General features: G+C 42.1%; 1 long non-coding RNA gene across 4 annotated transcripts in view; it reads right to left on the bottom strand.

The window, feature by feature from the left end:
• Positions 1 to 3988: 3988 nt before the first annotated feature.
• LOC135279326 (uncharacterized) overlaps positions 3989 to 14484 on the bottom strand; it is a 21729-nt gene continuing 11233 nt past the window's right edge. Inside the window, exons 5-8 of one of the 4 annotated variants that reach the window (XR_010346604.1) lie at positions 11870 to 14484; positions 11703 to 11761; positions 7635 to 7857; positions 3989 to 4277 (exon numbers count right to left, since the gene is read on the bottom strand). The exon at positions 11870 to 14484 is cut by the window's right edge and continues 4929 nt beyond it. This is a non-coding gene — a long non-coding RNA (uncharacterized LOC135279326). Of the gene's footprint in view, positions 4278 to 7634; positions 7858 to 11702 lie in introns of all 4 variants that reach the window. The other 3 variants (XR_010346606.1, XR_010346603.1, XR_010346605.1) reach the window with 3 other exon arrangements.

The following is a 14484-nucleotide window of genomic DNA, read 5'->3' as shown; positions in this document are numbered from 1 at the left end:
TACTGACCCTTTTAACTTGTTTTAATGTCTGAATTTGAACTACATAGATTAGTTTTCATTACATGATACATTAAACTACAAAGATAAAAGTATTCCTCTCAGAATCTGCTTTCTAGGACAGGTTACAGTGCTTACAAATTAATTGTCCTGTAACATGTTATAATAGTAGCTCCAAATCCATGGATTCAGTAAAGATTCCTGAGGGAAATGACAGCTACTGGAATATATTTAGAAAGTCAATATAAAAGAATAAACCACGATCACACTGAACTTTGCTGAAAATGCAAACAGCACATGAGAGCTGTGGGAATTCCCGGTGCTCTCTGGGCGAGGTGGCTCCTGCAGAGCCCCTCTGGCACAGCCCAAAGGTGTGTTGGGTGACATGCAGGGACACGAGTGCCTCTGCCAGCCACTCACACCTGAGAGCCCTGCTGGGCAGGCTGAGCCAGGGCATCTGCTGCCACCTGAAAACACTCCGTGCTTGGGAAAAGCGCACGGCACATTCCAGAGCAACTTCTGGATAAAAGAACCCCCTGCCAAATCTCTGCTGATAGAACTGTGACGTAAAAGCCGACATAGATGTACACCCCACTGGGACCTGTCTGACTGGATCAGTTTTTAATGTATCTTTCCATTAAATCAAAGATCCAAATGCTAAATCTAGCACTGAGGCACAGCAAGGGAATTTGTGACATTCCTCAGAGGACTCGGTGTCCATAAACTAATGAATGGATAAAACTGATCTCAATATTTAGTTTCTCATTTTTGACAAATACAATATCGATGATATTTTCTTTAACTGTTTCATAACACCATACTTGTGAAAATTTAACTAAACAGAAACTGCTCAACCAGAAATACACAGCAACAGATACTGGGATTATGTATATGATTAAGAAACAGGCATGGCAGAAGACCATAATATAGCATGATTTAGAAGTTCAAATCTTTCAGCTCCTACTAAATACTGTCAAGCACCAAGAAGTTCTGAGCCAGAACCAGCAGAAAACAATGGAAAGATTTCCATTGGTTTAATAAGCAATGAATCAGATTCATAAAAATGAACTAAGCTAGTAAATGTGCTGTTGCTCAGAGTGGCTTTTAAATAAATATATAAATCACATTTCTCACTTTGAATCTTCTAATTCTGAAAGGCGCACAGCAAAAACAAAAGAAGGTGACGACTGTACATTCAGAAGGAGAAAAAGGCTTCTTGCAGGTCCCTCTTACATAGCTGGGGGGACATTTAAGATTTGGAAGCTGTTAAAAACTTAGCAACATGCAGTAACAGTTCAGAGTGGATGGTCTGTAATAAGTAAACTTTCGAATATTCAGCTCAGACATGGAAGTTTCGTTCAGCCAAGTCCACCAGCAAGCACTCCCCTAAATCCCAGAGGGCATTTAACTACTTCCCACTTCCTCATCACACGTTCAGAGGCAACCCCTGCCATCCCCCAGTGTGGGGGTCACCCCTGTCACCCAGGACATGACATCCCCCCCTCCTTGGTACCCAGTGGAGCAAAAGCAGCTGCTGCCCACCAGTGAGCCCTGGCCCTACCCACAACAGAGACCTCCTTCCTATCTGGGGGTACAGAACAGCTTCTTACACGTGCCTCTTACCCACCAGCCTCAGAAAAAGGGACATTTCAGGTTTGTAATTTGAAAATGTGTTAGTCTCGTGCATTCTGGGGTGTCTAGGGTGCTGCCACCACAAAACATGGGGAATCTCGTGGAAATGGAGAAAAAAGTGTTACCTCAGCCACATCCAAACTGTAAATGGGAATGGGCAGGCTGGGGAGCTTTCTGCTGTTCATTCAATACACCGTGAAGTGTCAAAAATCTCTTTTACATGCTTTTTTCCACCTCCCTTTAGAAAAGGACCAGAATTACAACCAAGAAGCTAATAACTTGCTATGAACAGTGGTATTTGTTGAGGCATGCAGTTTCCAAATGGGAATTTGGGCTTGTTTTTATTCTTCACTTAACACTTCCCCTGCCCAGCACAGACGTTTACACTGGTGTTGTTCTGGCTGTGACAACACACAGAAGGCACATGGCCTAATAACTCCGACTTTAACAGACCCGTGGCTTCTAACAATGCAATTGCAGAGGAATTTGCCCTAAACAAAGCCCAAATACAGAAGCGCCCATCGCAGCTAACAGCAATTAATGTCTCCTCAGACTGCTACGTGCCTTAACCGCAGCCAGAGGGGATCTCAGGGAGGGGGGGAGAGACACCTGCGTCTGATGGTCACCAGGCTTCCTGGCAGAGCCTCAGCAAGGGAATTACAAGCAGCAGCATCACAGCCATGCGGTGTGAGCGTTTGGTTCCCCACGAAAGGAAACTGGAATCGCTGCCTCCCGAAAAGGCTCTCACACAACACAGCCCCAGCAGCAGGGGAGAAGCCCTGAAAAACCCACAAGAATTGAATCTATTAGAAATATTCTCACTTGTCCTGTTACGACCCACATAGGAAAACTTTGGCAAGAGCACGTCTCACACCCACGGAAGGGTGGTGTGTAACTGGTTCAGAGTGGTGCTTCCCTGAGCCTTCCTGATCCATCCGCTGGACATGTCCCCAGGCTGCCACCAGCTGCCACCAGCCCACAGCCTGCCAGCCCAGGCCAGCCAGGCATGCCACAAATGGTCTCCTCAGAGCCTGTGCCCCATCCCCAGCCTTCCTCCTCCTCCAGAGGAGGGCAGCCACCAGCACAACAATGGCTTGTCCCAGTCAGCCCCAGTGCAGGCTGCAGCGACAATGTGTTGGTTAATAGGTTAATACCAAAGTATTAATAAATGCAGTGGAATTACATCAAGAGCAGAGGTCTGTATTCATAATATAAATGAATCATTTTCAAAATGTAAAAGTACTAAGGTGCATTTTCATTTTGTGCTTTATGACACCTACAATATCTTGGCCTGACAAATTAAGATTGACATTTAAAAATTACTAAGAATCCTGTCAGGTCAGGTCTAGAGCATCCATCATTGCTGGTGAGCTCTGTGTGCTCACACTGAGGGGAGGAGAGGCCCTTAAAGGTTTCAGTAGAAATCTGGTCTACAGATAAGCCAGGGAAACATGATGAGCCACATCCTGTTAAAGTGACAATCACCCTTTTTAAAGCCACTGACCAAGTATATTTGCTATTTGCATCTGGGCAATTTATAATAAAAAGCCATAAGGAGAAAAGAAAAAGTGTAAGAGGAAAACGATGCCTCTTCTGAACTTGGTGTATCATCAGAGACCTGTTAACTCTATCTAAGAGGCAACCTAAGGGTATCAAGTTTAAAAAGCACAGAATCAATAAAAAGCCATTAAAAATCAATGTATGAACTGGTTTGCATGCCCTCAGCCATCACTCCTAGGCATTAATGCTCTAATAATTCTCAATTGATATGCACAGAATATGCCAATTTAAATTTATTGGAGTACTTCAAAATTTTAAGTGCTTAACTTTGGAAAAGATTGGCTTTATGGGGCCAAAGCAGTGAAGAATGATCAGGAATGTTTAGAATGCCTTACAATTTCAGTAATTTGAAAGAGATTAAAGGAGTAGACATATGAAATTAAGAATGATTTAAAAATCATTGGATCCATTCAAACTGGTGGAAATGCTTGAATTGCAACTAAAGTTGGTAGTTAGTACACATGCAATGAAGGGGTCTATTCTTACATCAATGTCCAAAGGAAATCCCCCATAGCATGATCCAGTTCTACATAGATACCAAAAAGAAAGGGAACAACTTGCATATGCACAGAAAAATACACTAATTCCAAGTGCAAAACAACCCTTACCACCAAAAATCCCCCAAACCTTCCCAGATTAAAATGATTTCAAAATGTAACAATTCGAAATCAACTCTCTGGTTTGAAATTCTGGTTGTTATTAATTTTTTATTTCTGGTTGACAATAACATGTTTTGCAAAAGACGCCAGTGGAAACATCTGGAAACACATAAAAACCCTCAGTGGAGGGAGGGCAGGCCGTGGTCCCTGTGTGTGGGGCAGATGGGAGCTGGGAGGAGGCTGCAAACCCAGACACTGTGGGAGGCTCCGACCCCTGGGAGACACTGACCTGTCGTTCAGGCTCCTACCGAGTCAGGATTTTCACCTTCACTTTCAGAAATCCTCTGTAAGTCCTAGAGACACAAGATATTTGCTGTATCCCACAGCCCAGCCTGGGAAGGGTTTTGGGCACAGTGCCCACTGTGTTTTTTAAAAGCAAATGCATGGCTGCATTTACTTTTTCTTCGTATTCACTCCTGGAAAATATACCTAGAGGGGAAAATTTAAGAACTGGTATTAACAGCTCAGAACCACCAAGATAAAAGCTGGAAAAACAAGGCATTTAAAAGGGTTAAGGTAAAATAATAAACTGTTATTAAGCCTATTAAGAGTTTTAAAACATCATTGTTTATGGCATGATAGAGCTTGGCTTTTTATGGGTGTTTCAATTGTACATTTTACTTATTCTGCTTCTATTTAATGATGCCTTGGATCTCCTCTTTAAAGCCCTCAGTAAAGTACTGATTTCATCTGAATCTGCTAACCCTACTTTTAAAATAATGGTGCAACAAAACAGAGGTTAACATTTCATAACTTTCAACCGCAAGCAAAAAGGCTAAAATTTTATGAAGGCCCTCAAAAATAATACCCATTTCATAAACTATAACATCTACAGAATTAAACTTGTCTCTCCATTCAGTATGGGCTGAGAAGACGAAGGGCACTTTAAACACTCCGCGTTCCTGGTCTGTGCCTGAATGGCCAGCAGCTGCCATGGCCTGCTGCTGTCCCCTCTGTGCCCTGGGGAGGGCTGTGCCCTGGGGATGCTCTCAGGGCACCACCCCAGCAGCCCCCAAACCCACTCCTGAACTCAGCCCCTGCACCACACCCAAGTGACCAAGACATAATGGACCCATCTTTTATTAATGCTACTAAAATTCTGGCAGGACTAAACAATCAACGCTTTATGGATTTTGGTTTGTAATTTAACTTATTTTGCAACGCTCTTACTTACTGCTGCTTCTCTGCAATTCTTTCAGTGTGTATTATCCTACATTTGCTAGATCTTAGCAGAGGAAAGAAGGGGGGAAAAAACCCACAACTTTTATCCAGTGAGACACTTTATCAAGAAAATTCTACAAGAAATTGGTTGTTACCTGCAGATAACAACTGGTTTGTTAGTTAATGGCTAGAGGCAAAGCCAAGGCCAGTTAATGCTCCAGCTGTCCAGTCATTAACTGCAGTAAAGACTGATTTTGAGGAGGTTATTGCCGTGATAAAATATCCTCAAAAGATTATAACAGCAATAGTGTACAGGAAAAAAAAAGTATTAGTGGCTATAGTGTGACTGAATGGCTGCATTTGAAAAATTGGTCATTCCCTGGCGGTTCATAACCGATTTTCCACCAGTCAAAAAGCAAGTTGTGCTCTGTTAGGTTTATTGTACAAGGCAATAAAAATATTGGCCAGGTTAAATTGTCAGCGTGTTATGACATTAACCATTCTTTTACTGTGCTTAATTTAAGTGTTACTATGATTCATTATGGAAAGAAACTGTCCTTTGCAAGTAAACAGGCATTTCAGCACTGGGAACAGACAGCAATAATAAATCTGAATGCAAAATTAAATTTCACTTGATGGCTTTCCCCCCTCTTCATAATGATCACCTTTTTTTTCTTTTTTTCTTTATAGAAATACTTCAGAATTCTTGGCTATTTAGTTTGCAAGATTGTCTTCCAAAGTTTGCATTATTGATGTGATGCCTGGCAGCAGTACTCTACTTAAGAGTGTGACAGCATTTCCATTAAAAAAACCTTTTTGATGGCTCACTTGGCCATCAAAAGTCGCCTTGTGTTTCATTTGGCATGCGGAGCTGCAGACCTCAGAGCAGATCTGAACCATGTGAGCTGTTCCTCTCTCTCACTCTCCTGCTTAAGGTCAGCAATGCACATGCAAAAAATGTGCACACATGATTTCTGTGCACATGGTTCTGTAAATCTGGATCTGTTTGTATTAAATTACAGGGAAATATGCAAAGTTCTGCAGATTTCTATGTTAATTTGCATGCTTTTATCATAAAGGCTATGTGCTATCATAGTAATCTTAATATACATTGACAGACTACACCATAACCACTCCAAAAAGCCATTAGGGTTTATTTTATAAATGTATAATAAGAATCCTTGATAGATTCAGCATTGCACAACTCAATATTTTTATTATTATTATTTGCTGACACCTGTAACAGAAGAGGAGCCATTGAACTTTACTTCACTAAAGCATCAGGCTAGTTTTCCACTGAATTTGGAGCCGTTAGGCTGAAATTTTCACTGAAATTTAAGTTACTTAATTCCAAGACACTGCTTTGAAGATTCACCTCTGAATGATCCAATAAACAAATTTTTGGTGGGATCTATTGGTATCCTGGCTCCTCTGAAAATGATATTTAAGCACTCCAGGGTTTTGCCATAGTTTCAATTTCACTTTCTCCAAGAACTGTTCTTCCAGTGATCCCTGTCCATTGTGATGAGGGATTTTACCAGTTTAAGTGATAGTACAATTCATCCCATTGTATCAAGGCTTCACAGTCCAAGCAATCACTCACCACAAAGCTCCTGTACACTGCAAATCCCAGGGTCTTCCATAGTTAAGGTTGCCTTCAATTTCCTAGTCATGCTTAAGGCACTTCTTAAGCTAAATTCTTTATTTTTAAATACTACCATCCTTAGGCATGAGTGAATTGTGAGCTTTTCTGCTACACTGAACAACTGCATCAAATGATCATGTTCAGGCTTTTAAAAGTAGTGTCAGAAGAGGCTCCAACCCTGCACACACCTCCCTGAGAACCTGCTACACCAGCACGTGCCAGAAAACAGCAGGGAGCACACCGAGATGACCAAGAAGGTGTGCACAGGTATGAGCTGGCTGGTTTCTGACAGCCAGGACCTGGAATCAGTGGAGCTCACTCCACAACACCAAAATAGTCCCCTGATGTGGTGACTCAGTGAAATAAGATTCTCTTGTTATAACAAAAAGTTTCTGCAGGTGCATTCACACGTGCAAATACATATAATAGGTGTGTATGGGTGGATGCATCTAATATATATATATATGTGTGTGTGTATATAAGATAGATGCATTATATGTGTAAAATGTGTCCACATATACACATATGTGCATGTGCTTCCATGAGTCCATGGAGACCCTGAAGCACTCAGCATATGCAGACACCCTGCAGCCCTTCAAGCAGGTGCTGGCAATACCATCTTAATCACAGCCCACTTTGCAGAGAGGAGTTCAGGGACTCGCCCAATGCCATGCAGCAAGCCGAGGGAGAAGCCAGGAAAGCTCATCTGAGCTGCAGTTGAGTCTCCTGGCCTGGTCACAGACTAATCCTGTATCATGTCTCCCCGTGCTGCCAGCCACGTCCTCTCCTTAAAGAGCAGCCAGTAACCACTCAGCCCTTGTGTAAGCCCTGCCACCATGCATAATCACACACACAGCCTGTCTTTGGAATCTATGTCTTATAATTAGGTCCACACAAATGCTGAAACTTCAAAATAGAGTTTAGAAGGGTTTCCAGTACATCTGATGCCACAGGCATCACAGTTCTGCCTCTGGACTTACCAGCTGCTGCTCCAAGGCTTGGGCCAACTGTTGCTGCCAAAGGATACTCAGATGATGTGAGAAACTGGAACAGTGAGAAGGGAGTTATTTGTCATCTTTGATGTTGGAACTTCAAGGGAAGCGCGGGCTCCTCTCCCAGCCGTCAGCATGCTCAGAGATCAGCCCTACCTTGATGTTTGCTCTGCTGCTGCTACGGCTTAGTTTGATTTTAGGCATTGGTTGGCTGTAAAAGGGATACAAACATGGCACACCGGTCACTACCCAGAATGAGAAGAGCACAAATATCTTTACAAGTCTGTTCTCTATCGGATTCCAACCCTTTCCAGATGAAGATACAAATGGATTATCCAATTTATTATTTTTTTTTTACTCTTAAATATGACCTTTTAAGATAAAGTGATTCCAGAGGGCTTCCAGATGACTTGCCATTTTCAGTGCTGATGGCATACAGACACTGCTAGTGTGAAGAGCAGGAGCCTGCAGGGCAAGGACCATCATGTTCAATATTGCAAGGAACATAGATTTTACCCAAGAACACCAAAATCAGTTTTGATGCTGCCAAAAAACTCAGTAGGAATTCTTATATAGGAGATAAATATTACTTTGTTTTAAAACTGAATTTTCAACAACATTTTAATTTAAACAGAGGATTACAGGAAGAAGGGGAGCAGATTCCCTCCCAAACCACTCATAGTCCCATCCTGATGTGTTTTGTTGCCATGGCTGTAATAGATGGACTTTTGGCCCTTATAATGTCACATGAGATTCTCTAGAGTCATCTGAAAAACTGTAAAAGGCTCAGGCATTTCTCCTGCCGCCACACCTCTCTACAGTTTGGATATACTGCAGGAAACCAGTCCTGGAGGCACCAGTAGCCACAGCCTTTTTTCTTCCGGACTAGGAATCCATGCCCTGAGAATGAGACACAAAGTGCTCACCATTTCCAAACTGAGGACATGCACTGGCACCAACACCGCTCTCTTCCCCATATCTTCTCAAATCAAGCAATTTCTCTACACTGTCCACCAATAAAGGCATGCTTTTTAAAAAATCCTTTGTAATATCTGTATTAGATATAAAGTCTTGCAGTTCTCTTCCACTTTAAAAGGAAAAGAAGAGTAAAGCTCATAGTCAAAATCACCTTCAGCCAAACCCCCACTGTCAGACAAGTGCATCATAGTGGATTTTGGATTGATGAACTACTGTATTTTAGTTTTTCTGCCAAAGCAACATGGGTCTCATCAGCAGGAAAGGGAATAGAGTGAGACAGAGAAGAGAGGCAGCACAGCACACTGCACCTATGCAAGGGCTGCCAACAGGAAAAAGGGCACTCTCTCGGAGGGCAAAGACACAGATGTATGCAAGGACAGGCAAAGGCGCGGCACAGACGTGAGCAGAGGTGGTACTGGGAAAGGCATGTTAGCAGGGATGCTTCTGCAGGGCTTGGGGAGGGAAAATGAGCAAGGACTGAGCCAAAATGGTGAGATTTTCATGCACACACCGAGGCAGCAGAACCAGCTGCTCCAATTTTTCTGCAAGTGACCCATGGCACAGGGACAGCTGAAGTGACACAATGTGTGGATGGGCCAGAAGAGAGAGCTTGAGGAGAAGCACTCATGTAGCTCTTGCCACACCCATGCATATGTCTCATTTTCTACAAGATCTCACACTTGAGTTATAACTTTTGTGATGATGACCTCATGGGAGAGCAGCCTCCATCCTGGGGGTCTCTGACTCTCCTTGGCTTCCTTTCCATCCTGCTGGAACATCAGACAGCAGCATTTCCGACCTCAGCTGGCACCCTCTGTCCCCCTTGGAAATGCCCTTCCCGTGCCCTGTGCTCTCCCTAGCCCAGCCTCTGCAACTGCCCCCACCAGCTACCCCTGCACTGTCCCTGGGCTTCTGCACATCCACCAGTGAAATAAAAAAATAAAAAAAGAAACACACACTACATGGTGGAGTTCATCCCCATGCCTTCTAGAGGTGGGTATTCCTAGACAGGATTATATCTGTATCACTGAGATCTGTTTGTATGGCAGCCACCTCATATCAGCTCTCAAGGCTGCTGGAACAAGGTTTAGGAGAAGTTAATTTTGGTACATGTTGGTCTCTTTCACACAGACAGGCACCCATGTGCACGTACACGTGCAAGTACACACTTTCAGGGGGAGAGAGTTTAAATACTGAAAACTTATTTTAACTTCCAATTTATTTAAGACTTAAAGAGTTTAAGCCAGATTTATTTTGGGTGACAAGTATTTCTTACATCTAAAGGATAAATATTTTCTCCTATTTTAACAACATCTCTTCCCTTTGATTTTCTCACACATGTTGTATTTAACTAATAGAGTACAAATACCAAAACAATGGAATATCCAGGATTAACTCAGCAAATGCCATTAGATTTTGTGCAGGCATAGTGTAGAAATGGCACAAAAAACTTGGGATCCTTAAGGATCATTTCCAGTGATTCATTTTCAAAACTAAGGGATTTTTAATACTTGAAAAATTCAATATATTTCATAGAGTCATTACATTTTGTACAGTTCCGAAATAATGCCAATTTTGCAACTTAATTTGTTAAAATGATAATAAACGAGAAGGCTGTCACTTGACAGGGAAAAACTATCTCTTTTTTCTGTTATCTGTTTTGCTGTAAGGTTAATTCTTTATATTTTGTATTTAAATTAATTCGGATTTCTTTCATAATAGGGGGCTTACTATATTATGGAATTAGTAAAGAAATGGGCAAAAAAGACAGGAAGAGAAGGAGGGGGAGAGGAGAGGGTAGGAAGAGATCAATTAAATAATTTTTTTGTCAAAAATCAGATATGCACATATTTTAGTTTGGAGAGCATATGCTGCTCTTGATGTGGATCCAAAACTGAGGCAGTGCATTGAACAAAATAAAACCAGCTCTGTAATTATTAACAGAGACATATTCGTGAGGGCCATTTCCTGTAGAAAATGCCACTCTTATTTTCTTTCCTGTATCTTACTCAAATCCCCTTAGCAGAGAAGAGAAGGCAGAGACCAAGTTACAGATTTTGTTTAAGTAATAAGCCACGACCAGCATCGGAATTTTTGCCTATTGTCTCACACCTTGGAATGTTCTGGGTGGCCTGTGGCTGGCCAGAACCACTGGGGATCTTCTCCCAGTGTATTGGCCACATTCAGGAATTTCAAGGAAAGCAGGAAAGTGAGCCAAATTTGCCAGCAGATGCAATCTATAGTCACTTTTTGGCCCAAATGACAAAATAATTCAGACTCCATTGGCATATTGCACATAGACGCTGCAACCTGCAGGAACGGGCAAAACACAAACAATAAAGAGGATTAAAGCTTGCAGTGTTTTCCTTTAAAGCCATAGGAAAGATATGGGGGATGTGTCTGAAGAAAGGTGATGGTTCAGTCTTGATTTGAGAATTGTTGACCTTCTTGCTTCTGGGGATTTCTTTTTGCACCAGAGCCAAGGAGAAGTAGAAACAACTAGTTTAGCAGAAAATCAAGAGAAAATTAGCTACTTGGGCAAATATTTGTAGGACTGGGAAGAGGGAAAAAGGCAGGGAGAAAAGTCACTAATCACTAGAATAAGAGTAAAGCTGTTTGATGAAGCAGGGCAGATATCAGTTCTTGATGACTAAAAGGCCAAATTATGTTTTTGGGATTACAAATCAGCTGTATGAGCAGAGATGCATAAGGCTGCCCCTACCCAGCTAGTAGAGGTTGAATTTTTAGGAATATTTTCAGAGTAAATTTAAACATTGGGAAAGGCAGATACATACTTTCTAGCTCTTATTTTATACTGATTGTTGTGATTTGTTTCTCTTGCTGTCCTATTTCTCTTTAAAGTAGGAACTAGGAGGATCAAGGCTTCTCATAAAAAGCCCAGTGATTCTTTTTGTTTGTTCCTTCATAGGGGTACATAAACCATAAACTTGTGATTCTGCAAAGAGTGACCAGGAACACTAAGAAATCACAGTATCAGACACCTACAAAAACTTATTTAACACTATCCCTCCCCATCACCATGACACCATAAAAAATATCTGTGATACCTGCACTTACCAGATGCCACAGGAGGGATTTGTGTGCCATGGATGGGGTCCTCATCTCCTTAGGGGAGTCTGAAAAATGCAGATAATTGCCAAGGAGAAAATGCAGGTCTCCCATAAGTCCTCCAGGTTCAGGGTTCCAAGCTCCTCTCAGTGGGATAAGTGGAAGGATGCACTCACCTCTTCAGGTACATCAACTTCATTGCACCTTGGATCCAATGAGGAAAAAAATCTAAACACACCACCCAGAAGAACCATGAACATTTCTGTCTGCATGCTGGTTTGATGCACAGGGCTCCCTCCTAAGTCTGAGATTACATTTATGTCAGTACAGGAGAACTCTTCCACTGATGATAACCCTCTGAAGGAATGAAAATGAGAAACCAATCTTTTTGCTGCATTCAAATTGCCCTAGAAATTTGCACATAGGTCTTCAAAAGGTAAAGTTTTTTAAATTGCTACTTTCTAAAGTGGTATTTAATATTATTTTCATTACAGAAGAACCCCACTTCCCCAGTAGGCTCAGAGGGACACTGTATTAGTCATGATGCAAATACATACAAAGACATGACCCATGCTCCAGAGAACTTTTTATCAGTCCCTAATTAACCTCTTCATGATCCTTGAAGCCAGAATAATCAATGGGTCTCTATTCTGACTTTCAATTCATTCAGCTGGGGAAGGAGGAGGATCTATAGGAAAATTATTTTTTAAAATATGACTTCTAAATTACCTCCTATGTGGGACAGCCCTCTAACAAACAATCCTGAGTCTGCCAAATCACTCCTGTTCTAAATAACCAGCTCTCCTTGTACAGCCTCTGCTGCCTGAAAAGGCTTCATTTGTTTTTTACTACTATGAATAGTCAATAATTCAGTATCACATGAATGGGAAGCTTCTAGAAAACTTAAATATGCTTCATTGTGTTTGATGAATGGCTGACTGTTGCATTGCTCTAAGATATACTAATATACTAGAAATATGACTTTACTGTGATTAAGTCCCATGCATAGGATTGAACAGGAATATTCACCACCCTGAAGAATATATCTGTTGACACACCAGCTAAAAGATCTGGGATTTTCAAAAGGTCCATTTGCTCTCGGTAAAAATTCAACTCTTGGCGAACCTTAGGCACATCTGACCACTAAGATTCCCAGCTCATGTCTGTACAAACAGCGTATCTAAATCCAAATTGAATGGTTGGAACCCCTCTCTGGCAGTGTCACCCGTAACACCTTCCTCCAGTCCCTGTTGTAATGTAAGGATTGCTTTTGTTTGAGGAAAGGAGGCAAGAAAACACTCCTTACGAGCACTCTCAGCGGTTCTGCGGGAGGACAGAGCCCGCTGCCTGCGCTGCTGGATGAGTGCTTTGGAAGCTTAGCTCAGGAGAAATAGGATGACATTAAGGGCAGTGACTGGGTAGGTACAAGAGCAGGTATGAAAAGAGAGAGGTGGTGTAATTAATTGAAGTAGTGGTGCCCAATGGATTTTAGATAATAGATGTCATTAAGGGTGATTCAGAAGATTGAATTGTACAACACAAATCAGTGTGGAAGCTGTGGAACAAACCAAGTAGAGAGAAGCATCACTTCGCTACTTACAGCAGAGAAGTGTTGGTGTGCTTTGTGCACTGCCATCTCTAAAAGGGACTGAGCTAACAAGAGAGATGATTAGTTTTCTCAGGGCAGAGGTTAAGGATGTTAGCGAGAGGGTTGATATGTTATAGTCAAGAGAACTGGGAATGAATCCTGTATTTGTGCATGTGGAAATTAAATGATAACAGAAAGGCAGCGAGAGATGTTTCAAAAGAGGTTGCAACCCAAAAGGAGAGAAAACTACATTTTTGGTACTGTGCTAGTTCTTCATATAAATTCCTAAGTAAATCCTGGCAAACTTGCCCATGCAAATGACTTTTTGGCTGGCACCATTTGCAAATGCCAGATTAAGACAGTGAAATTTACCTGGCTACAGCTTTGACTTGGAGGAGAATATTGCAGAGGAAGCTGGGGGACACAGGGACAGGCAACACATTACATGATTTTGAGGCCAGTTTCATTTTATAGAGCACCTTTGTCCTGCAGGCTAAATAAAATGGGCTACAAGTAGTGTGTCAGGCATCAGCAGGGAAGCCAGTGGCTGCCCACGACAGTGATCATGTGCTCAGCAATGTGTGTTATATCATGGACATCAACATAATTTATAAGCGCAAGGTAATTGTTGGCTAGAAAGCTGCAATAATTGCTTCCTTTTCTGAGAAGGTTTTATTGTCTCCAGCATCTGTTGTCTGAGACTGGGGCCAAGGCTTCCACTTGCCTCTCTTACATCTTGACTCTGCAATGCCTGAGCATGGCCACTGAGGTTATCGGGCCTCTGAAGGTGGTGGAGCAGGTACAGATGCTGAAAACCTCCCACTGCATTACGTATGCTGATCTCCTACTGACGTGTCCCTTCAAAGCATGCCATTAGCACCAAATGTGGCCACCAGCTGTGCAGCTGCAGCCCAGGACCAGAGCAGCACTTCCTGCAGCTACACAGCAGCACTCAGAGCACAGCAAGGAGCACGGAGGAGAAGCAGAAGTTTCCCTGTAGTCTCAGGCATAAGACATGGTTCAAATATATCTGAAAGAAGCTATAGGCTGCCGTATCATAAGCAGTTAAATGATTCAGAAAGATTTTAAGCATTTTAAAGCAGTTGATGAGCCATCTTGGTAATCTCAGAGTCATTCCTTAGCTCTTCTCTCATTTTCAAAATGAAAAGCCACCAAGACAAAACTACAGGTTGTCCATTTGCT

This window comes from Passer domesticus, chromosome 12, assembly GCF_036417665.1.
Source record: "Passer domesticus isolate bPasDom1 chromosome 12, bPasDom1.hap1, whole genome shotgun sequence".
NCBI classification, from domain to species: domain Eukaryota; kingdom Metazoa; phylum Chordata; class Aves; order Passeriformes; family Passeridae; genus Passer; species Passer domesticus.
The sequence above is the reverse complement of the archived record's forward strand: the minus strand, read 5'-3'. Positions and strand labels throughout refer to the sequence as shown.